The sequence below is a fragment of the Equus caballus genome, chromosome 8, assembly GCF_041296265.1.
Source record: "Equus caballus isolate H_3958 breed thoroughbred chromosome 8, TB-T2T, whole genome shotgun sequence".
In the NCBI taxonomy this organism is placed as follows: Eukaryota; Metazoa; Chordata; class Mammalia; order Perissodactyla; family Equidae; genus Equus; species Equus caballus.
The window spans coordinates 54,303,030-54,328,813 of NC_091691.1; the positions used below are offsets into that span (position 1 = coordinate 54,303,030).

A 25,784-nucleotide genomic window follows, 5' to 3' on the forward strand; every position below is an offset into this window, starting at 1 on the left:
ATATGCCATAAGAGGCAAACAATCATTTTTAAAAGCAGAGAAGTTTAATCATAATCTAAACAAATCTTATTTTCAGAGGTTATTCAAGGACTCTGTAGTTGATAGTTCTGTTGACGAAAATAACCAGAAAAAGTTATATAGTACAAGTAAGAACCTACCAACTCTAATTTTTAGATGAATTTTATTGAGATTATACAATAAAATACATCCATTTTAAATGTACAGTTCAACGAATATTCACAAATGTGTACTCCATGTAACTAGCCCCACTATAAAGATATACAGCATTTCTGTTCCCCCTTCCTCCCAAGTTCTCCTGTGCCCCTTCACAGTCACTCTGCTCTCCCCACCCTCTAGGTCCAGGCAATCACTGCTCTGATTTCTATAATCACGCATTAGGTGTCTGTTCTTGAACTTCAAATAAATGGAATCAGGCAGCGTGTACTCTGCGGTCTGGCTTCCTTCACTGAGTATACTGTTTTTCAGATTCATCCATGTTGGTGCAAGTATAAGCAGTTTTTCCTTTTGACTGTTGACTCCACTATACAGCTGATACCATGATTTCCAACTCTACTTTTTTAATGCCTTCAGCTTTGTCTCTAGGAATATGTTTCTGTATATGCTGAACATTGCTAAGTCCAGAAAGATAACAACTTTGCTTTAACAGAATTTTGATGTTTTATTCTGTTTTGTCAGTGTTTTCACGGTTTTCAAACTATGGGGAAAAACATCCCTAAAATATGCTGGAATCACAACTCACTAGGTTATAACTCCATCTGAAGAAAACATTTTAAATATCTTAAAGCAGTGCTTCCCAACCTTGGCAAGTCATGGCACACACAGAAAATGATTTTTGTACATACACAGGAAAGACCAAGCACCTGGCTTGGGGCTCTGCCATTCTAAGGGGTGAAAAGATCATTTATCTTAATCCCATGACTTGGAAAGCTCTGCTAAGACATATCTGAAAAACAAATATTCTTGTCTTAATAATCTACATTTATTTTTACAAAACGTAAAAATCCTATGAGCAAATAAAAATATATGTGAAATAAAATATTGATTAAGCAACCAAAGTGATTTGAAAATTCCCAAAGTCTTGGGGCCTGCCCAGTGGCACAGCGGTTAAGTGAACACGTTCCTCTCCAGCAGCCCGGGGTTCACAGGTTCGGATCCCAGGTGCAGACATGGCACTGCTTGGCAAGCCATGCTGTGGCAGGCGTCCCACATATAAAGTAGAGGGAGATGGGCATGGATGTTAGCTTCAGGGCTAGTCTCCCTCAGCAAAAAGAGGAGGATTGGCAGCAGATATTAGCTCAGGGCTAATCTTCCTCAAAAAAAAAAAAAAGAAAAAGAAAATTCCCAAAGTCCTAAAAGAATGAACATGGCCTCTTATTTACCTCCTTTCAGGTACACATAAAATTTTTCCAAAAGAAAAAAAAAGGACCAATGACTGTGACCCGGTGCCCAAGCGCCCCTTCCAAGCCCAGTATGATGTAACTTCTAAGCAAAGGGAAGTCAATCATTCCATTGTGCTCTTTATGCAACAAATATTCATCAACCACCTACACCATGCCAGGCATTCCAGGCTGCAGGAAATCAGCAGTGAACAAAACAGACAAAAGTACCTGCACTCAGGGAACCTACGTCTACTATGGGGAAAGAAATGGGTGAAAACAGTGAAACATTTAGTGTGTTAGATGGTGGAAAACACTAAAGACAAAAATAAAGCTGGGAAGGGAAAAGGAAGTCCTGGGAGATAGCACTATAACCTTAAATAGGATAGCTAAAGGACTCACTCAGCAAATGCCACAGGATTAAAGGCTGACAAAGGTGAGGGAGAGAGCTAGGCAAATATCTGGGAGAAGAGTGTTCCGGGCAGAGGAACAGCAAAAGTTCTGAGGTAGGACTGTGCTCACAAGTCTCTGGGACAACAGGAGGCCACTCTCCTCAGAACAAAGCGAGCAGGGTAGCAGGCTCCATCTCAGAGGGCTTTGTAGGCCACTCGAGCAACTGAAGATCTTTCCTTTGAGCAGTATGGAAAGCCAACTGAGAAGCACCATGCACTGCACTCAAACTTCGCGTGGAACATTAGGCTCATTTCTGGATGATACATTTTAAGAAAAAACCTGAGAGGAATCGGTGAAAAGTGAGAAAAGGAAAGATCTGGAAAGTTTGACATAGTAATAACAGCTGAAGGAACTTGGAGATGTTTGGCCTGGGGAAAAGAAGAATTTATTGGTTGCTCCAAATAGCTAAGGGATTGTCACAAGAGAAGAATCATACTTTTCTGTGATGCTGCAGAGCACAGACTTGAAACCAGGGATTAAAAACACGAAAAAACTTTACCTTAATGTAAAGTTTAATTTTCTAGTATTCACGGTTCTCCTACAGTAGAATGCGTGACCCCAGGAGATAATTCATGCATAATAGTAGTAGTAACAGGAGCTAATATCTAGGTACGTTTACTATATGTCGGATATTATGATAAATACTCGGCAGACTATCTCCTATAATCCTCCCACAATCCTGTGAGGTAGGTATTATTAACAATGAGGACACTCGAGCTTATTGAGATTACATGACCTGCCTAGCATCACATAACTAGTAAGTGACCGAGCCAGTAGTCCAACGCAGTTCTGCTTGACTCAGGCTCCAAGCTCATACCCACTGGAGTACACTGCTGCTATGTCCATCAGTGGCAGTGTTCACATAGCACATAAAATGACCATCTAGCTGGCAGGAAGTTGGAGAGAGGATTCTTGCAAATGAAGGAAAATTAGATGACCTTTAAGATCCCTTTTATAACTTTGTGATTACATTCTTCCCAACTTTCCATTTTATTTTTAAAATTTTCCTCTGACTTCAAGGTTTATGGAAATTTTGTACTCCTAAATATGGCTAAAGATCATATAATAATAATTTCATTATAGAATATATTAAATTCCTCATCCAATTCTAACGCTCAGGTTAATCCTTCTCTGATTTTGAGGAACATATATTTTACTTCATTAGTTCCCATGTACAAGTGAAGGGAGGTTTGACTTTTCTCAAATATATTAATGTCCTTGTCTCATATTTTATATCTGGGGGGATTCAAGTGTATCTTTGCTTTCATTTTCCTAGGCTCACTCTGTAAACAAGACAAAATTCTTTTCAATTAAGCAATTATCCTTTAAAATACAACAGCAAATCAACATTTGATATCTAATCCAAAGTAGAGAAAGAAAGTAAGTATAAAAGTAGAATACAGCTATATAGACTTAAACCAAGTCTCAAGTCCACGGAAACCTCAGGAATCATCCTTGCTTTGTGCAGTTGTTTTTTCACTAAGCAGAGGGAAAAGAGAGGACTAAGGAGAATTGGGGCTGTGCACCCTGGACCACACTTCAACAAGGACAACTTTTGAATGGTTTGAAAAGTAATGGAAAATCATTGCTCTGGAAAGAGATAGCTTGCCAACCCTGAGGTTAAAATTGGATAGAAAACATGATTACCTCTACGTGTAAAAAACTCTTCTCCACATCTTACATCCATTAGGATGGCTACCATTTAAAAAACAAAAACCCTAGAAAAGAACAAGTATTGGCAAGGAGGTAGAGAAACTAAAACTCTTATGCACTGTTGGTAGGAATGTAAAATGGTGAAGCCACTATTTCAACATTTTTTCACTATTTCACTATTTTTTCAAGGAAAACAGCATGGCAAGTCCTCAAAAAGTTAAACATAGAGGGACTGGCCCGGCAGCAGAGTGGTTAAGTTCAGCGTCCTCTGCTTTAGCAGCCCAGGGTTCGCAGGTTCAGATCCCAGGCACAGACCTACAGCATTGGTCAAAGGCATGCTGTGGTGGTGACCTACATACAAAAAAGAAAGGAAAATTGGCACAGATGTTAGCTCAGGGCCAATCTTCCTCAAACAAAAGGAGGAGGATTGGTAATAGCTGTTAGCTCAGGGCCAATCTTCTTCACCAAAACTAAAACAAACAAAAAAATAGAATATAGAATTACCATATGATTCAATAATTCCACTTCTGGATATATACCCAAAAGAAGTGAAAGCAGAGTCACGAAGAGTTATTTGTACACTCAAGTTCACAGCAGCATTATTCACAATAGCCAAAAGGCCGAAACAACCCAAGTGCAACACTGATGGATGAATGGATTAAAAACAATATGGTATATACATAAAATGGAATATCATTCAGCCTTAAAAAGGAAGGAAAGGGGCCTGCCCAGCGGCATGGTAGTTAAGTTTGTGTGCTCGACTTCAGCAGCCCGGGCTTCAGTGATTCAGATTCCGGGTGCAGACCTATGCACCGCATATCAAGCCAGGCTGTGGCAGGTGTCCCACATATAAAGTAAAGGAAGATGGGCACAGATGTTAGCTCAGGGCCAATCTTCCTCAGCAAAAAGAGGAGAACTGGTGGCGGATGTTAGCTCAGGGCTAATCTTCCTCAAAAAAAACAAACAAAAAAGGGAAGGAAATTCTGATATATGCTACAACATGGATAAACCTTAAGGGCAGTATGCTAAGTGATGAGCCAATCACAAAAGGACAAATATTGTATGATTCCACTTAAGTGTAATTCCTAAAACACTCAAACACACGAGAGACAGACAGTAGAATGGTGGTTGCCAGGGGCTGGGAAGAGAGGAGAATGAGTAATTATTGTTTAACAGGTACAGATTTTCAGTTTGGGAGGAGGAGAAGAGTTCTGGAGATGGATGGTGGGGATGGTTGCACAACAATGTGAATGTACTTAATGCCACCAAACTGTACACTTAAAAATAGTTAAGATGTTAAGTTTTATGCTATGTATTATTTTACCACAAATAAAAACAACAAAAAGATGTTTTTCTCCAAATACTGGTCTAAAATATATTGTCTGATTTGCATTAACAAGGCTCCCATTGTAACATTTGCCATATATTTTAACTTGGGTCCTTGAAATTATCTATTACAAAGTCACTTAATATCAAAATGCACATATTCTTGACATAGAATAAAACCACAGTATAAAGTACAACTCTACTCCTAACATTTTAACAACTATTTACTTAGTACTTACTTCTTGCAGAAAAATCCAAAAATAATCATCATCATACCTGAATGTGCTCTGGGACACAACCATATTCAATTAATTCACAAGAGAATGCTGTAAAATTCTCACTGCTGTAAAACTGCTGTAAAATTCACACTGAGAGGCTATGAAAATATAGAGCAATTTCTGATACAGTATTAGGGTAGGACTTACAAGAGATGGAGCCTACAAAGATACCATGGACAAGCCACAAATCTGGCTGGCTCTGAATTCTCTTAAGGCCAAAATAGAAAGAGAAATACAATTATGCCCTTTTAATTGTCCACAAGGAAAAAAAAATATTAGTTCTTTAGGGAAAACAAACTCCCTCTTTGCCCTTAGCTCTAACTTCTCATTCAGGGTAATATATAGGAGAATAAGAGTGTTCAAGGGCAAAATAATAATATCATTAAAGGTAATTTTTTTTGAAATGCCCCTCAATAGAAATTGAGGGTGTAATGCCAATTTACAACAGTGATGGCCATTTTTAGAGCCCACGCTGTAGCATTCTGATAGTCTAGTTTAATTTTAGGACAAAATTTAGGCTATCTAGAGAAATGGATGAATTCTGTATCTTCCAAAAATGTGACCTCTACTAAGCAAAATTTTCACAAGAAAGATGGACGGCCTTTCCTATCAAGAACTTGGAATAGAGTATTCTGTGCAAAATCTGAAGCCACTGCAATATTCTTAGCCATCTGCTTATTTCTAAAGATGGTACCCTTTTGTCAAACTGAGAAATTAGCTTATAGATGGCCACATCAGCTTTGAAACAAGGTGGACTGTCTTCTCTAATGGATTAATTTTCCTAATTCAAACCATGTGTGATATCATGGGGTTGTTCTTCAGCACTAAATATGGAGGCAGAATCCTGGATTTAGCTCTAAGTGTAGCCTTCTCCAGCCACATACACTTGGAGAAGCAGCTGACCCTCTCTCCAGGCCCTACTCTCCTTACCTGTAAAATGAAGGAGAACAGATCAATCATATCAATCATTTCAAATTGTGTTTTATAGAGGTGCCCTAGCACCTCATCAGTCTTATACCTTAGCTCCCAGTAAAACCTTTGAAATCAACAGACTAGATGCTCTACAATCGAAGCTGATTCTATGACTTTGGGATTTTAAACAACTAATCCATATCACAAAGTAAAATAACAAAAGTAAATGAAAAAAATATTCAAAATTAAATCGTTTCTATCATAAATAAGAAATTTTACTAAGGAGAATAATATTCACAAAATTCATTTTTAATTCAGTTGTTCAGAACCCAAACAACAAAATCTCCTTCACAGAAACATTATTATTAGTGAACTCGATTTGTCAAGTAAGCTCAAAAAGGCACAGTGTCCCAAATGTAGCAAATAATAAATAGGAAAAGGAATAGATCATATACAGCTTAGTCTCCAGCAACTGGCTGTAGCGTGTCCACGTCTCCAGCTCCCGTCCACCAGAGGACAGACACCTCCCCTGAATCTCCCTCAACCACTGGGCAGAACTTCGGTGCTTCTTGTCATTCCTATCACCACCTACTGCTTCCGTCAGTGGTTCTTTGATCCAACACCCCATGCCACAAACCACTTTTATTCTACTTCTCTGTCTCTGTATTTAGCACAAAGTCCTTTTAAGGTATTTTTCTGAAAATAAAGCATGGAAAGACCATCTTACATAAAACTGATGAGTTTATCTGAGTCTCTTAGCAACTCGTGAAGTAGACAGAAGGGGTCTGTGTTAATAATCCTGTGCCAAGGTGGAATGCGAAGCCTTGGAATAAGCTGCCCAGAGTCATATAGCAAGAAAAAGGTCACTGATACTGGAGCCTCTACCTCAGGACTCCAAATAATAGCACGTTCATATGCTACCATCTATGCTTTCTTCCTACGCCTTCCCCATACCCTCCCTGACTTTGTCATAAATTGGAACGGACAAGGAATAACAAAGATCACGAGGTGAACCTTTGAGCATCTGAAGAAAATCAGATGCAGTTTATCTGCTTTTTCCTCGTTGGTGCTGGAGTTAAGGTTCTGAGGAGAAGGAAAGAGCAAGATGGACCATGTTGAGCAAAGAGTGGAAAAATTCTCCAAGTACTGCAGAGGTAGGGGGCTGGGGAAGAGTAGAAAATTAGGAAGACAGAAGAAAAAAGTGAAGGAAGAGGGTAAGGGAATGACGATCATTCTTCTTCCACTGTGCAAAGTACCCAGGGATAGAAAAGAAGTTGTGAGGGGAAAAAACGCAAAAGGTGAGCAGCAAGGTAGGGGAAAGAAAGGGAGAGAAATGCCAAGCAGTTAAAACAAGGAAGAGTTGAGTAAGAGAAAAAAAATTGGAAGTAGTCAAAACCTTCCAAAGTTTTAGCTGTTTTAAATATTAGGAGGGCAGCAGGACTCTGCACTACATACATTAGCAGTCCTCAGCCCAGAAAGATAAGAGTCTAGGAAATATATTATTAAAGTCTGTAAAATAACCAAAGCAATAGATAAAGCTAGCAGTGAGGTATTTACTGAATTACAAAATACCAGAATTAAGAAACATACAACTTGAAATCTGGAAAAAAACAAATTTTAAACAAATTATCCACTTTCAAGAGACAGAGGATAATAAATGTATAGATACTAGGGGAAAAAATAAACTCAAAGAAAAATGATAAGAGATAACTATAAAAATTAATTTAAAAGAAAAAGATAGAATAGATAAAGTTAGATAGTTCTTTGAAAAAGAATCAAACAAAGTCTTGAGACTTTGAGTCTGATTTTAAAAAGAGCAAAATTTACTTGGAAACAGCCAAATAAATGTTAGGAAAAAGAAAATGGAAAAATGAAAAGAAACACATAATTACAGATTCAACATAAGTTTAACAAACAGTAATAAAAGATTATGAACATCTTCATAACAATAAATTTCAAAACTTAAATAGAAAGAATAAAATTCCTAGAAATATCCAACTTGTCAAAACTGACCCCAAAAGAAACCAAAAATTAAAACAGCTCTATAACCATTAAATATATCTAACTAGTGGTATAAAAAAAAAAAGAATTCACAAAGAGAAGATAGTTTTATAAGAAAGTTCCACTAAATTTTCAAGGAATAGACAATTTTAATTTTAAACAAGCTCTTCCAGAGAACAGCAAAAGAGGAAATACTTCCAAATTCATTTTATGAAGTCAGTGTAACCTTGATATTAAACTCTGATGAAGGCGGAACAAAAAAAGGAAATTACAAGCCAATCTCACTAATAAACAGATGCTAAAGTCCAAAAGAAATGAAATCGAGGAGAATGTTAAAGATAACATGTTATGACTAAATTAGGTTTATACCAGGTACACAAGGATGGTTTATCATTAGAAAAAATCTAAAAATATAATGTGTCACCTTAAACTAAAGAAAAATCTTATGATTCTCTTAATAAATGCAGAAAGAACATCTGATAAAATTCAAACCCTTTCATGATTAAAAAAATCAACAATATAAGAATGAAAGGGAACTTCATTTATCTGTTAAGTGTTATTTATTAAATATCATGCTTAACAGTGAATAATTAGAAGTTAGAAGCATGCCTTTTTTAAAAACTCAGAGATGAACATGGATTCCCACCACCTCAGCTTCTATTCAGCACTGTCCTGAAGGCCCTAGTCACTACATTAGGAACAAGAAAAATAAATAAAGGTATAATGATTGAAAGAAAAGAACAAACTGCAATTATTCACAGATTATGACTGTCTACAAAGACTGAATCACAGTCTATCTTCATTGTTTCTACTTTTTCACTTCCAATTTACTCTTCTACTCACTGCAATCTGGTTTATTCCCATGTCATGCTTCTAAAACTTTTCTCATAAAGACTCCAATGACTGCCTGGCTACCAAATCTAATAGACATGTTTCAGTTGTTATCTCAACTTCTTGGACTACTCGTCTCCCTTGGCCTCTTCTGTTCCAGACTTCTGCCTCTTTGGCTGCTTTTTCTCAGTGCATTCCACTGGCTCCCTTTCTTTCACTTATCTTTTAACATAGTATTGAATCCTTTGATTTCAAACTTTTTCAAACTATACTTCTAAGTGATTATTATTTGTTCCAACTTCGATCACCACATTTATTCAGGTGACTTCCAATACTAATGATTCCCAACTTTTTACTGGACGAGTAAGGATGACCTCATTTGAATGTCATCGTGTCCAAAGGTGAACTCATCCTCCCCTACTCCCTTTGTTCCCTACTGTAGTCACCTTCTATCCAGTGACTTATGCCATAAACCTGGAAGTCATCTATGACTCCACCTTCTTCCTTCCTCATATTTAATCTCTTATCAGCTCTTATTTATGTTGTTTATTTGTGAAGTCTCTGTATCTTTCTTTCCTTTTCCATAGTCACCAACTTGGTTCAGACTCTGATCTTCTCTCTCTTGAATTCCTGTACCTGGTCCCCTGCTTTTAGGCCTGTCCTCTAATCCGTCTCATAAAGAGCAAATCTGATTAAATCTCTCCCCTGATTAAAATCTTTCAGTGATTCTAACTGCCCAAAATAAGATTCAAACTCTTTAGTCATGTTTTACCAAATCTTTCAAGAAGACCCTGCTATTCGCCTCGCCTTGACTTGACTTTCTCGTTATTCCCCCTCACTTCTAGTCTTAATGAACTATTTGCTAGAATTCATCCCTTTCTGTTCCCTCTGGGTATGTTGGTCTTCTGTAAGAATCTTTATAGTCATCTGACTCCTGTAGTAATCTCTTAAGTTTTACAAAGACAGACTGGTATAGCAGTATCTGACAAGGTAAACATTCTGTAAATACTTAGTGAATTAAGGAAGAAATTTTACATAAATAGATACCAAATTTATGGTAGAATATTATTAAAAATGTGTAGGGATTACATCCTTAATACTCTGAAGTTAAAACGAGAGGAAAATTGTATCAGTCTATAACTCATTCAAAATTCATCAGATAAGAGTATAAGTCAGACACTGCACTCTCTATCAGGAATACAAGACAAACACAACCCCATGCAGGTTCCAGTCTTAGCACCACTGTGAGATACAAACCTTACCAGGATAGAGCCCGGGTCATATCAAGGCTAATACACACACACACGCTTCATGCTACTAACTAAAACCTTATGCATTTTTGTTCAAAAACTTGAAAAAAGTTATCAAAATGAAAACCAGCTTCATTTTACATGAACTTCATGTTTATTTAACTTATGTCCTAGCTGCTTCCAAAATTAACTGTAGCAGTATATTTTTGGACTATATATACAAAAGCTAAAAATTAAGGCATAACGTTGAATAATGTGGACCAAGGGAAAATTCCAAATTTCTAATTTTTAAAGGAATTAAAAGTTTTCCTATAATTCTCATGGAGCTGACAAACACAATCATATATTTGAATGCCAGAAATACTAATGATAAGTTTATAAAAACTTTTCAAAAGAATGTAAATGGTAAATGTCATAAATTGTACAGAGTTTAGAGTATCATGTTGCACAAGCGTTTTATCAATTATTTTATGTACAGTATTTAAAATGCACTTGAACTGCATCTATATACTACCTTGAATATTAATATAGGCATTTGCTTTTAATATGGAAAACCTAATAAGCTTTTAAATTTTCCCCCCTCCTCCAAGGCACAGAACTGAGGGTAGAGAGACTATGTGGGTAACTTTCATCATCAATTAAATTCCCTAAAATTAACCTTTAAAATGCTTCCATCTAAAGAGGAGAGACTAGAGTCATGCAATTGTGTTCATAGTGATACAAATTTCTTTATGAGCCAGGCTAGTAAAACTAGTACTGGCACAAAGGCTGAAGTAGCTCTCTAGTCTTCGCATCCAGATTAAATATCTACTCAATTGAAACCAAGATAACTTGCCAAAGTCATCAGCTTCAGGCCTGAAATCAAACACTATTTGGACCAGATATTAACTTTGGTGTGTCTTCAAATTGAAAAGAAAATTTATATTTAGATGCCCATATTCTAGCCTACACATTACTCCACCAACATGCATTTCAAACATTTTTCTCTTTTGAAAGAGATTCCTGCTAAGCAATGCTATGTCTTCAAAATGAATGCCTTCATTCTGTCTTTGAATCTAATTAAAACTAAGAAAGTTTTAATAGCTTTAATAACTCTCAAAAGCTGTACTAAGGTGTTCCCTGGCATCTTCCCCTCCTTACTACCCTCTCTCCAAATCCAGAAAAAACCAGCACGACAGAAAACACAAAACAACTAGCCACATGCTCTGAACGCTAGGGAACGTGATTCTCCACTGGTTTAGGCTACAAAGAAAGTCTATGAGTAATCAAAAATCCTTAATCAAAACAAAGTTAAAAGCCAGCTCCCCTCTCCTCAACCCCAGTATAATTTCCCTTTCTCTCCTCAATCAACTCATGCATTTCTCTTCCTTTTCTTGGAATTTTAGCGGTCTCTGAACAGCGGATGGTAAGTTCATCTCAATGTCAGCCACGGCAGAGACATGCAAAAAATCACTAACTTGGAAGGTTATTTAGGACAATAATGTCTTTCACCGCCTTACTCCTCCCACTCGGCCCCACTTGACCTACTACCAAAATTTAGCCGAAAAATCGGTCCACGGGCTTTTCACCCAGCGATGAAACAGAGGCGGCAGGAAGACCCCGCGCCGGGCAGGCAGAGCAGAGTCCCCCAGTTTCTCGCCCCCTCCCCGCACGCCCGCGGCTGCACTCCGCTCCGCTCCCTTCGTTGAACTCTGCTTGGATCCGCTCACATCCCTAGACCGAGTCTGGCCGCCCTCCCCGTCGCTCCGCGGGGTCCTCTGCCGCCCGAGGCTGACCCGCAGAGCCCCAAGCGGGCGCACCCCCACCCACCTGGGCCGGGTCCCGGGATCGCCGCCGCCGCGCTCCACCCGCGCTCCTAGGCGAGCTCCAGCACGAATGAGCTCGGCCTGGCCCTCCGCCTCTTCTCCAGCCTGCCCGAGGCGCGACCCAGGGCGGTACCACAAGGTCTCCCCGAGTCACCTTCGCGGGGGCTGCCCCCGCTCCGGCGGGGTCGAGCAGGTCTGCGGCCCAGGTCGCCGGCGCCCGCGCTGCCGGAGCTCCGCGCGGCGTCCCCGGCGCTCGGCCGCAGAGCCGCCTCCAGGGCCGGCCGGGCGGAGTGCGAGCGGCGCGGCGAATGGCCTGCCGCAGGCGGCTCCGGCTGCCGCTGTCGTCGTCCAGTCCCTCCTCCCCGCTCCCCCACCCCCACCCCCGCGTCGCCCGCTCTGCTGAGGCTCAGGTAGGGACCCGCCGGGGCGGCGAGAGCCTGCGCACGGCCTCTCCGAGCGGACCCCCGGCCCGGGATTTTCGGGCAAGGAAATCAGGAAAGGGCTCTTCGGAAGCCCCGCGAGGTCCTCGAGCGGGCTGCGTGCTCAGCCCTCTCCGGGAGAAGGCTGCCCTGCCAACTTTTAAACGGCCAGCCCGCAGAGGAAGCCTCTCTTCTGGACTCTTCCACCTCGAAGATAACTGACACTTACTTAGGCTTACACTGAAGAGTTAATGTTTCCAATACCAAAACAAAGATTGGGGTAGTCTTCACATATTTATTTTTTATACACTTTCTGGGCTACATTGGAGCAATGAGGAAAACAACAATATTAATCCTGCTAATGTGAAGCCTGTTTATATGAAATAGGTGGTTTCTTATTCCAGCCAGGCTTCAAGGGTAGACAAAGGCTCAGAGGACAAGAAAATCCACCACATAAATACATACTACACCTAAGTGGGATGTTCAGCCTAATGAAATTTCTGGTTAACTATGAGGCTCCAGTGGGGAAAAAAAAATAACTTTTTGTTACAATAGTAGTTTTAAACCTTTCTGAAGTGTATAAATCTGTCCTGAGACTGTAAGAAACAGAGTAATACTGGACAAAATTGAATATTTCTTTGACAAGATCCTAGGGTACTTTTAAGTTCACCAGTCCAACAGTGGTGGCTGTATTTGCACTAAGATGTAAAATATGTAAAAAATGATGAGGCCATACTCGGAAAAATTGGAATTAATGTTAGTGAGGTTTCAACGTGTCTTTGAAAGTTCAGTTTGCTTTCTTTTTCATTCTAAATTGATCATTAAATATTATATTTCGAAGTCACATTTGGCACTAAAAGGGGGAGCCCTTGCTACAGGATCTTTCTCCACAGGCTCTGAATATTAGAGAATGAATTCAGTTTACAAAACTAGTACTAGGCAGCAAAACAAAACAATGAACAAGTCTACTTTGTTTTAGAAGGCAATTTACAGAGCACCTAAAATGTGCCAGGCACTATACTGAGGAACTTCACATAAAATAACTCATTTGTATTCTCATTCGCAGATTTAGAAATGGAATTCCCAAACATAGATTAATTTGCTCAAGGTTGAGCAGAGTTTAGATCCTGAGTGGTCTGACCCTGAAGCTTGTACATTCATCATTCATTCAAATATTCATTAACTGTCTACTACATGCCAAGTACTATGCTAGACACAGATGCTACAAAAATAACTAAGATACAGTTGCTTACTTAAGGGGCTCCAGTTTGGTAAATAATATAATCAGACAAGTAAATATATAATGATACAATGTGATAAGTGCTACAATAGCAAGGAACTAACTCATGGAACAGGAGGGACATCTAACCCAGTTTTGAAGGGTGGAACCTGGGATTAGGAAACAGTGGCAGTCATTCAATTGAGAAATCCTGAGATCTTTAACTGATAGAGTGTCAATGGGGAATTTGTGTATTGGGTGGGGACAGAGGAAGTGAGGGGAGATAGACAACTGCAACATCCGAAGTAAAAAGGACAGGACTTGATTAAGAGTGGGGATTAGGAAGAAGGATGAACCAAAGGCAGCTCCCACGTTTCTGGCTTGAGTTACTGAATAGGTGGTAGTTCTATCTTTGAGTTGAATTGATAACTCAGTTTTAGACACATTGGTTTTCAAATGCCTCTGATATAAGCATATGTAAATGTTCAAAAGGCAGCTGGATATACTGGTTCATAGCTAAGGAGAGATCTAAGGTGCAGATATCTGAATCATCATGGATTTCTGGTTCAAAGAGTAGATGAGATCATCCAGGGAGAATGCTGAGTGAGAAGGCCACCGAGAGAAACCTAGGGAATACTAACATTCAAGGCACAGGCAAAGAAAAGATCTTTACAAGAAGACTGAGAAGGAGCTGCTATAAAGGAAAGAGAAGTCAGAAGAGGTAGGCACCATGGAAATCACAGAGAAGAATTCCAAAAGGCAAGATGTAGTCAAATGCCAGATCCTTCAAAGGGCAAGCAACTTCATTTAAAGGCGACCTCTGATTTAGCAATAAGGAAATATGTATTCACAAGAATGGTTTCAGTGGACTAGCTGAGGAATAAAGATGTAGAAACAGAAAGTATCACATTTTTAAAAATGGAATTGGAAAGGGATATAGGGAGATAGAAGCTATAAAGGAGTAGAGAATTCAAAAGAAGAGAGGAGCTGTTATTGACGCAGGATAGGAGAGAGATGCCTCCAACAAAATGAAAGAATAAAGATAACAATTGGGGTGAGGGAGTGGTAGGGAGTTGATAACATATACAACGACTGCCTAGTGTTTAACCAAGAATTTTGCTCACAGTAGGAGATAAGGAAACTGTAGAGGTGAACGAGTTAAAGACAGGTGAAGGCCTGAATGATAGAAACATTAGGAAATGAAAGAGATTAGGGACACGAAATGATTAAAGGACTCTGAACAGCACAGGAAGCTAAATAAATATTAGAGACCATGACTTTATAGAGTTACAATCCCACATGAGGGTATGATTTGTCTCCAAAGACATCAGCATCTGGTCCAGAATAGCAGTACCCTTTGGTTGATTCCAGTTACAAGTTTGAATCTTTCCATTATACCATAAACTTAAGCATCACTATCATCCCAATCATCCATTTGGATTATAGCTCTTTAGCAGTCAGGAGATTTAACATGGAAGTATAAAATATTTTGTAAATGAGCTTACACTTATCTTAAATAGGCAAGTTCCTACCTTGGAAAAACTGGTTTGACTAATATCAAGGGGACCTCAATAATACAGAGAACAAGAAGGGCACCAATGATGGCTTCTGTGTGACACTTTAACCACTTCTGATACCACCCTCTGGTGAGGAAAACTACAGAAAAAATAATTCATGAAACCAGTTTCTAGTCTTTTGAATGGAACTCCCAAACAACGTTAAAGAAAAATCACAACATTCCCATTCTATATTCCCAAAGTACAGCACCCTAAAAACATCTAGTAAATTTCCCTTTAGTAGGTCAATCACAAATGTTGCAGCTTACTTTACATACTGCAGATTTTTTCAACATAAGTACTGTTATTTACAAGTAAAATATGCCTACATGATGCCTCATTTATGTAGAGGTCATATGGAAACCTTAACTATCTGGGTCTGGGTCGGCCCCATAGCCGAGTGGTTAAGTTCGCGCGCTCCGCTTCAGCAGCCCAGGGTTTTGCCGGTTCGGATCCTGGGCGTGGACATGGCACTGCATGTTAGGCCATGTTGAGGCGGCGTCCCACATGCCACAACTAGAAAGACCCACAACTAAAATATACAACTATGTACTGGGGGGATTTGGAGAGAAAAAGCAGAAAAAAAAAAAGATTGGCAACAGTTGTTACCCCAGGTGCCAATCTTTAAAAAAAAAATATCTGGGTCATATCAGAGCATCCCCAAATAAGCAAAGAACACCCACACACCACAGAAACAGAAGGTCCCAAATCCAGGAACTATGGCCTGTGGTCACTGTAAACCCCTAAGTTTCTCATACAGAGCCAGCTTATTCTTACTGTGGACATAATTTCACCAAGTTTGGTTATCTGGTTTTCTTTTTAATACACAGGAGATTAGGAAGAGTAAATCAGAAAGGATCAGTATCCCACTGCTAGGCACACAGTTGATCTAAAAATTAAGAGGGAGAATTTTTTAAAACCCAAAAGAAGCAAAAAAGAATTCAAAAAGCACTAGCAGGGCTGGGCCATTTAGTCAAAAAATGCAGAGTCCTATGAACATTATCCCCCGAAGGCATCTCTGTATTAAGGCATTGAGTAATTATGAACACACAAAAGGACAATCCTGAGGCACCTAGAAAAGATAAAATTAAGTTTAAAATTTTAGCTTAAGAAGTAAATTTGTAATATTTAGAATAACTGTCATCAAAACAGATTAGAATAAAACCAGTTTTGCTGCCGTGGGAGCTGGGGTCACTTTCATTTAGTGGGTCCTTATTTGTGCCAGGTACCATACAAGGTGTTGTGCCCATACGGTCTCATTTACTCTTCAAAACTCTCTTTTTCGGTTGGTCACTACTTTAAAAAGGAGACTGTATTTTAAAACTGAGGCGAACAGAGATTAAATAGCAGAGACAGGAATCAGACCTAGGTCTATGTGAGTTCAAAGCTTATGATTGCTCTTTTGATGAAATTTCCAGATAATAGAAATATAATTTATGATGGCAGATAAATAAGGCATTATAGTATGTAATTATTCTGCTCTGACCTCAATTAAGCTATTAAATTCCTATGCTGTAATTCTTAGCCATTTGAAAGACTAGCTTCAATGATGCCATTTATCTTTTAAATATTTTTAGGCCTTCACTGTCTATAATCACATTTCTCAGAAGGAAATCCATGGACTCTACTGAGAGCCTCACAGAGTTGATATTTCACAGAATTACTGAAAAGGAATCTTAAAGACACTCTAAAACTTTGAAGCAATAAGTGCCATTTACTAAACAAATACTGTGTGCCAGGTAATATGCTAATATGCACTATATACATATTATTCAACTGTATACATTTAATCCCCATACCCAACACTGAGGTGTTTATATATTTTCACGTTACTTGAAACCTGCCGAAGGTCCCACAATTGGTTAAGGAGAAGAATGCCATTTAAGAGGCCCACTAGACTTTCAGACTAGTGCTCCTGACGATGTTCTATATGGTCTCCCTTATTTGAGAGATGAAGATATCAGGATTCAGAGAACCTAAATAGCCCATCATCACTTAAATAGTAAGTAATAAGGATGGAACAACACAATCATTCCACACAAGAAATTTTCTTTAGATAACAACACCTCTCCCAAAATGAGATAAATCCAATGTCAAAAACACAAAAGCTCCAAGATACCATCACAGAAAAGAGGTCACAAGTGTAAATTGGAGAGCATTCTACAAGAATAACTGTTTACTTTTCCTCAGGGCTTACTATTTGTCAGGAGCCATGCTAAATATTTTGCCTACATTGTCTTGTTTAATCCTCATGACAAATTTAAAAGGCTAAAAGAGGTTACGTAGTCAAAACTTCATGCTAACACTCTTGCACATCAAGATTTTCACAGAGAGATGATTACCTAGGCTATTTTTTAAGCAAATAGTTTAAAAACTAGCATAGTTGGATTCTCTAGAAATTAAATTACTTCTACTCTCCTGTTCGCCTTAAAACTATACATCGCTAAAACAAAAAAGCTATTAATACATCCATCAGGTACCACATAAAAGATGTGAATGAAATTTAATTTTACAGGGTACTAAATACTACACAAATCCCATGACATCATAATTTGTTCAATTCAAAAATGTTCTGCAATGCTATCATCCTATTTAGATATTTTTAGATCACTAAATCATTCCTCATTTAAATAAGCTAGACTATGAAATCTGCAGACCACCAAAAACAGAAATGCTGAGAAGAAATATTTTCAAACAGCATTAGAAGAATCAATCATTTAAAATGTTTGATGAACAACTGTTTTTCTGCGACAGTTAGAATTCTGTTAAAAGGCTTTCTGTAAGTTTGTTTTAAATGAATTCAGATTACTATTTACATATTTTTTATTATTCTCCAAATAGAATAATATATGGAATTTGTGGTTTACATAACAAATATAGCATTTAAAAAATTTTGTATGAATTCACAAGGATTCCATTCTAATCATGTGAAAATACAATTTTAGATCTTTACCTATCAGATAAACATATATGAAACCATTTTCATCTATCTGGTTTTACCAAAACCTGATCTCTAACCAAGAGGTAGAAATAAATTATAACAAGAATGATAAACTTGGTGTCTTAATCTAAAAAATTGAAGATTAAACATATATATAGAAAGCTACTTGGCTTACATTAAAATCACAAAAACGGGGAAAAAATCCATAAAAAAAGAGAAATCCTAGCTTAGGCAGCCAAAACACATCTTTATAACTTTTCAGTCCTTAGAAAAAGAATTCCTAATGGATAAGCATACCACTCATACTCATATTTGGAAAAGCAAATGGCAAATTTTTGAATGGGAGAGAGCAAGGGGAAAAGAGCACAAATATTTAGTCCATTGAGCTGGGTTCACATAGTAAGTATGATAGGACTTTATTTTCCAAATACAAGTATTACATATTTTTCATATAAAGACCTTCAGTTTCTAGAATATTTTCACAACCCTCTTACTGATGTCACAACAACCCTGAGTAGAACAACTCTAAAACATATTTTTTAAATGTGGCTATATAAATAAACTAGATGACTGAACAGAAGTTATTTCAGAATCATCCTGACTAATCAAGGATAAATAAGTTCTAAATATTGGTGACAAATGAAGCTTTCGTTTCCTTTGTTAAGAAACTATTTTCTTCTACCTTTGGGCAACTTGAAAGCAATGACTTATCTGATAATCAAGTGTGTGACACCCAAACAACTATTAAAAAATTCAATACTGAACTACCTACCCCTTTTTGTTTAGTGAAGAGATTAAGGCAATCACTCAAAGCTACCAAGCTTCTCTAGAAGTTTCAGAGGCAACTTCAACTTTCTGAAGAAATAATGAAAACATTTCTATAAATAAAAAAATAAATGAGTGGTATTTTAAGGAACCTTCAAGTAAACTAAGACCACAAACATAGTTTTATATCTACTAACTTCATGTTTCCTTCCAGCTGCCTTAAACAAAGCATAAAGTATGTTCCTTGTGAATCATTATTAAGCACCTACTGTATTCAGAGCACACAGATTGGTACAGAAAAAGAAAGGACAAAGCCTTGTCCTAGAAAGGCCTACATTGTACAAGTAAAAGCACCAGGACTAAAAAAATTAGTTTACAGAAATAAATAATAATGTTTAAGGGGCTGGCCCCGTGGCCGAGCGGTTAAGTTCACGCGCTCCGCTGCAGGCGGCCCAGTGTTTCGTTGGTTCGAATCCTGGGCGCAGACGTGACACTGCTCATCAAACCACGCTGAGGCAGCGTCCCACATGCCACAACTAGAAGGACCCACAACAAAGAATATACAACTATGTACCGGGGGGCTTTGGGGAGAAAAAGGAAAAAATAAAATCTTAAAAAAAAAAAAAAAAGTAAAATTATAAAAAATAATAATAATAATAATAATAATAATGTTTAAGAAAAGCTGCTGACAAGAACTGATAGCGCTAGATATAAAACATTAACATTTTTATGATCTTCTATACTAAATAAGTAATTTTACTCAAAAGCAAAGTGCTAAAAAGAGACAAAAATAATTCTGTAATTCACATGATGGCTAACGTATCTGAAGGCAGCATTAACTCAACTTCCTCTAGTTCTTACTTGGATATATGTTTTGCATTAATAGGTTTTTCCAATCTCAGAAATATGTCCCTGTGGTGGTTCAGTATCTTTTAGAGTATGTTTCAGTTGGGAACAAAGAAATGGTAGTATCACTATCTTCCCCAGTTTTCTAAAGAAAATCTTAATCCACTTACTAATTACAAAAAAAAAAAGAACAACCTAAAACAAAAGACTTCAGAACATGGCCAAGAGAAAGCTGCAAAATACAGACACATCACTTAAAAAACAAGTAAAATGTCATATACTGTACAGATTAATACAAGAGAAAGGTGCTTAGTTGAAATAGTTTTGGACTTTATGTTAATTATATATTAAGATCCTTTACATTTGTCCCTTCCATGAAATAAAAATCATAACATTAAGAAAGCTGATCATCAAAAAGTAACTTAAAAGAAGAAAATTAAATCTGTAGCATCATTTATATTTCAAATAATCTTGATTTACTTAAAACACTGTTCTTAAAACATGGTAAACAAGGTCAATAAACAAAAGCAATCAAATATATCCAAATGCCAGCAATTTGCAATTATTAGGCCATAAAAAGGTGGATCCCATCAACAAGAAAACATTTTCAAATGGGAAATGGAAAGGAAAATAAAATCTACCAAGAACACATAAGAAATTATCTACAGTCATTATTTATAGGTGATAAAATTGTGAATATTACTCTGCTTTATTCTTTTTTTAAAAAAATTTCCAAGTTGTCCATACGAATGTGATTTATTTTAGCAAAGTCCTTTTCTTGGAAAAATTCTTACTCAAAAACCTATACGGCAAAAGTGGTAAAAAAAGGAAAAGGTCAGAATGAATGAAGGTATGAACAACTTTAAATTAATATCTGAATATAAAGGACAAAAGATATTTTACCTTATTTTTCATCTTATGGGATAGTTTCCTAGTGTTAGCTATTCTTAATAACACCCAAACAATTGAAAACCATTATATTCTAAAATAAATTTGACTTTACATACTTTATTTTTCATCTTCGATACACACTGTGAAGATTTATTCTCTACTTAGTTGCAAAATAGCAAAAGAGAGTACCATATGCTAGATGCCATATGACTTAAATAGTACCTCAGCAGATGTCTCACACAGAGCAGTGCACCAAGTCCTGTGAGGAGATGTACAAGAAAAAACACACAGCCTCTGCCTTCCATAAATTTTCTGGGTAATCTAGTAATTTTCCACTTTCATGGCAAAAATCATAGGAAGATGGAAGCATAGTCATTCATGGATGCATTTCTTTTATTAAATACCATCATATGCTTAATCATCTCCAGTTTTGTCTATGTTTTAGATATTTCACACTTTAGATACTTGTTGATTAGCATAAAACAAACAAATGTTGAAATAAATTTTTAGGAACACTTATAAGTTTTTAAATAAAACTGATTCTGCAAGCTTTCAAAAGATATTCCAAGAAATACATACGAAGACAAGTTTTTATAAGAATCCATTATTAAGAGAGGGTCAGATTCTTTTGTCCAAAACAGTTTCAAAAGTTCCCTAATTTCTCTGACAATCTAGTATTCCAGAGGATTTTAAAGTTAGCACTAACTTGCACAGTGGTCAATGTAAGCACTGATGGACTTCGGCATGGACACTAGTGCAGTGCAGAGCATCAAGGACCCGTCAGTTCACAGTGGCATGCTTCTTATATAAAGAAGTTCTAATACGGTCATATAAAAAGAAAGAACTAATAAGCATCTAGGAAAGTTGCCAACTGAGAATCACTGCAAATATGTTTTAGCCAATTAATACTTAGAGACAAAGCTGTAATGAATAAATTCAAAAAGGCCAGTATATTACCATATTTGGCCTACTATAATTGGACAGTGTTAATTTTGAGGAAAAAAAGTTATCTTTTGTATTAAAAACATTTTTGACCTGAGGAAAGATGCTAGAAGATCATATGTGAAAAGCTTAACTTTAGAGACAGGTATAAAAAGCTCACACTCTCATTTTCATGATTACACTGTACAAATTTTAATTAGGTAAGTTTTAAAACTATTGGAGAAATACTTGTTTGTTGTTATGTTAACAAACTAAACTCTAATACAGATGGCCTCCAATGTTCTTCTAATATAGAAAAAGTCTACACTCCTTAGCCTAACATTTAAGATACTCCATAAACTGAATCAGTTTCAGCCACATTGTTTTCCTGGAAATATTTGTTTTCCTAGAAATATTCCTCTCCCTTACTGCCTCCAAACCTTTGTTTGAAATGTTCCCTCTTTCCTGAATATTGGAAATAGTAATTATTCATATTCAGAAGTTTCCCCACTTAATCAAAACATTTTTTTTTCCAAGGCCAAGTTCAAATGCCACCCTCCTCATGAAGCTTTCCTTAAAGATCACTGAGGGACATGACCTTTCTACTTGACTCCAAAAGCAGCCACATCCACTCGTAATAGAAAACACAGGGCTTGTATACATATTCCACCTCTGTTACCCTGTAAACTCTAAACCTCTAACTCCTCAAATACCCTGCACTGAGCTTTGTACAAAGAAAAGAAATATTTATTTAAAAAATGGGAAACTAATATTCTATTCCCACGGCTTGTACAGAAAATCCAAAAGATTTCGGATTATTTTATTTTACATCAAAAAAGTTATTGTACTTTAGTTAAAATATAAGACAGTTTCATTTTTATCACTACAAGATGGCTAATTGGTGCAGATAGAGAAATAGATAATTTTTACTACATTTTCCTTTTAACTTGAGGCACAAGAAAAAATATTTTGCCTGTTCTTCAACATTTAACTACTAAAATATTTCTATCATTGAGGACAAGATATTTAAAAGAAAAAACTGGATGAAGGGCATTTCATTTCTTTACCCTTGTCCTTCTGGTAATGGTGCTACCTTAAAAAAATTTTTTTAAGTAAACTCAAACAGGAGAGAGAAGAAATAGTCCAAAAATTATCTAGTGACAAAGCTAAAGATCATAGGAAATAAAGAAAATGCCGAAATGAGATAAAGAATTCTCTTTTGTGGTAAAAAAAAAAAAAAAAAGCGATGCATCTGACTATGGCAGTAATCAGGAGGCAATAAGGGACATCAATTTTAATGAAACAGAGTAAAATCTCCATCAAAGGCCATGAGTGGATTTGCATCACTCCAGACTGTACTTGTACAGTCCTGGCAATGGGCTCTTCACCTTATGGTAACAACTTTACCAGACAAACAAGTCAAGGAAGTAAATATGAATTAAGGTTGAGCCACATGTGACCTAGAGAGCTCTACCTGTAGGAAAGTCAGGAGAGGAATGCTGTAGGGTCTGTGCCACAATGAATAAAGTGAAGAGAGAGAAAATTTGATGATGTATTAACTTACATGCGCATGCTTGAGAGCTTTAGGGCATGATGCTTGCTGTCTTCCCCCTCAGACTGTGAGCGAAGTACAAGGAGTAAAAAATCACTTAGTTTCATAACCATGTTGTCTCATCTATTTGATTTCTTAAGCTTGCTGCCTGAAAGACTGGACCGAGGATAGAAGCTCCCTCTCCAGTACCCTGTATAAGAGGCCTGGGCAGCAGTGAATGCTGTGGCCTATACCTTTACCTGCTCTTCCTGTCCTTTCTAAGAACTGAGGAGACTGGGCCTGCCCACAAAGAGGACTGCAAATAGAGTTCCACTAAAGGTGATTAGTGCTACTACAGAAAAAGTGCAGGGTGATTTGGAAACACATATTAAGAACACTTAAGCTAGTTTTAGAGAGGTCAAAGAGAAATTTCTGGAAACGATGTTTAAAAGATGAGGAAAAGTTAATGTTTCAAACCATAGGCACAACACATGCTAACACCCTAAAGCATGAGAAAAGTTAAGTGCTGCTGAACATAGATTAAAGGGAAGGAAGAGCCAAGAAAGGAGACTGCTGAGTGAGGAGACACAAGTCAAGGTCGGTCAAGTTAGAGTTTGGATTACACCCTAAGCCACTGACGCCTTACAGTTAAAGATGTGACAGGATCCAATTTGTGTTTAGAGGCATCTCTCTAACTACTCGCAGAACATTCAATGGAGGGAAATGGAATATAAAACTGGAGGCAGCATGGCCAGACAAGAAGTTGTTGCTGTAATCTACAGGAAAGACGGCCGTGGCCTACTTAAGCGTATTAGTAGGGGGATATAGAAAAGGGGACAACATAGAGAGATACATGAGAGAGAATAAGTATGATAGAAAGAGAAGTTAAGATGACTACAAAGTTTAGGCGTGGGAAATTGTGTGAGTCAATGACGTGTTCTTTGAGATGAAGAACACCACAAAGAAAATCAGACAAGAAAAGAGAAGGAAAAAAACTGACAGAAAAAATAAAGAGGATTTCTTTGTTGTGAGTTGGAAACTTCTGCTCTACATCAGTCCCACTCTACCCCTGAACTTCTGAATAGAAGGCTATAAGGACTTGAACAACACCTCAACCACCACGGCCAAGCTAATGTGATTATCCTCAACAAATTCCACCTTTCACTGTAGATCTAGGTATAAATCTGTAAACTTTTCTAGTTCATAGATCAAATGTTTAGGGGTAAATATAGAATTCTTGATTTATTCCAGAAACTTTATTGGTTAAGCGCAGACACTGGAGCCAGGCTGCCTAGGATCAAACCCTGTCTTAGGTTTTTTACTAGCTGTGTGACCTTACACAAGTTAACTCTTGCCTCAGTTAGCTTATCTGTAAAATGGACATATTAGTTACATGTACTGCATACGGGAGTTATGAGGAATAAATAAATAAATACATGTAAAGTACATAGAACACTGCACCAAAAAAGGCTATATGTTTGCTATTATTCTACATAATACAATTTGTGGATTACTGATATGTTTTATATTAGAAAGAGCACGGGACACTTGCGGTATCTGGCAGACTAAGTTGATGGGGAACACTCCCTCCAACCCCAACCCATAAAGATGATGAATAAAATAATATATACCAGAGTTTGGGGAAAAAAAATCCCAGATATGCTGGAAACCAAAACAAAAGTCAAGGCTGATACAACACTCATATGCCAGTGAAGCCTTGGTGAGGAAGGCCAAGGATAGAGGTGGATGTCAGCTGGAACATAAACCCAGGGGATTGAAAGCTGAGCTTTCACACCCACATAAGGGGTGGAGACATGACTTCCCGTCTCACAAAGCAAAGAGGCAAGGGCTTGTGAAGGGCTAGACTCCCAGTGAAAGCAGAAATGGAGAAACTGCTGTTGGGCTCAGGGAAGCAGTGAAGAAGGGCATTTTCTGCCTATTGCTCTGGGTGGGAATCATGAGAGAGAGAAACTCTTAGCCTGTGCCACAGTACTAAATCCAATTTAAAACACTTAGACCAGAACCAGGAAAACCTTTACAGCCTCACCAGAAAAAGAGACACAACTCCTGTGTAGGCACACGTCCATGATCCAGGAGGTAGGAAAAACAAGTCCCACTTAAGAGGAGCTCTCAATAAAAAGTTATAATTCACTGTGAGGAAAACAGTCCATCCCAAGGGACGTTTAGCAGACAAAACAAAAGAATTAGCTCCACTACAACTTCAGATCTAAGAACATTCTGAAAAAGGCTTTAAATTTATATGCTTAAAATATTACAAGTAAAATTAGAAATATATATATTATAAAAGAACATATCTCTATGGGAAAAATAAAAACTTTAAAAATCACTACCTAGATTTCTAGAATTAAAAATATAGTCACTAGAATTAGAAAGTCAAAGGATTAAAAAGAAAAATAGATCTACTTGAGAAAGAAACTACAACTAGAACACAGATATGAGAAATTACTCAGAATGTAACACAGAAAAATAGAAATGGAATGAGAAACTAAGAGGTGGGAGAGAAAATAAAAGGTTCAACACATGTCTATGAGGAGTTCTGGCAGAAAAGAACAGAAAAAACGCAGAAGCAAAATTTGAAGAGATAGTGGCTAACAACTTTTCTGGATTGAAGAAAGATATTGAATGAGTTTTTAGATTAAAAACAGAGTCTCAAGAAATAACAAGTGTTAGAGAGGATGTGGAGAAAAAGGACCCTCATACACTGCTGGTGGGAATGTAAACTGATGCAGCCACTATGAAAAACACTATGGCGATTTCTCAAAAAATTA

The 25,784-nt window shown here is 37.5% G+C and overlaps 1 protein-coding gene and 1 pseudogene across 7 annotated transcripts in view; both read right to left on the reverse strand.

The window, feature by feature from the left end:
* Positions 1-12,434, reverse strand: part of OSBPL1A (oxysterol binding protein like 1A) — a 106,700-nt gene extending 94,266 nt beyond the window's left edge. Inside the window, exon 1 of one of the 7 annotated variants that reach the window (XM_070220853.1) lies at positions 11,911-12,434. The gene's annotated coding sequence lies outside the window, so the exon portion shown is untranslated. Of the gene's footprint in view, positions 1-11,628; positions 11,874-11,910 lie in introns of those variants that run through there. The other 6 variants (XM_023647580.2, XM_070220849.1, XM_070220852.1 and 3 more) reach the window with 6 other exon arrangements.
* Positions 12,313-25,784, reverse strand: part of LOC111774833 (oxysterol-binding protein-related protein 1-like) — a 40,161-nt pseudogene continuing 26,689 nt past the window's right edge.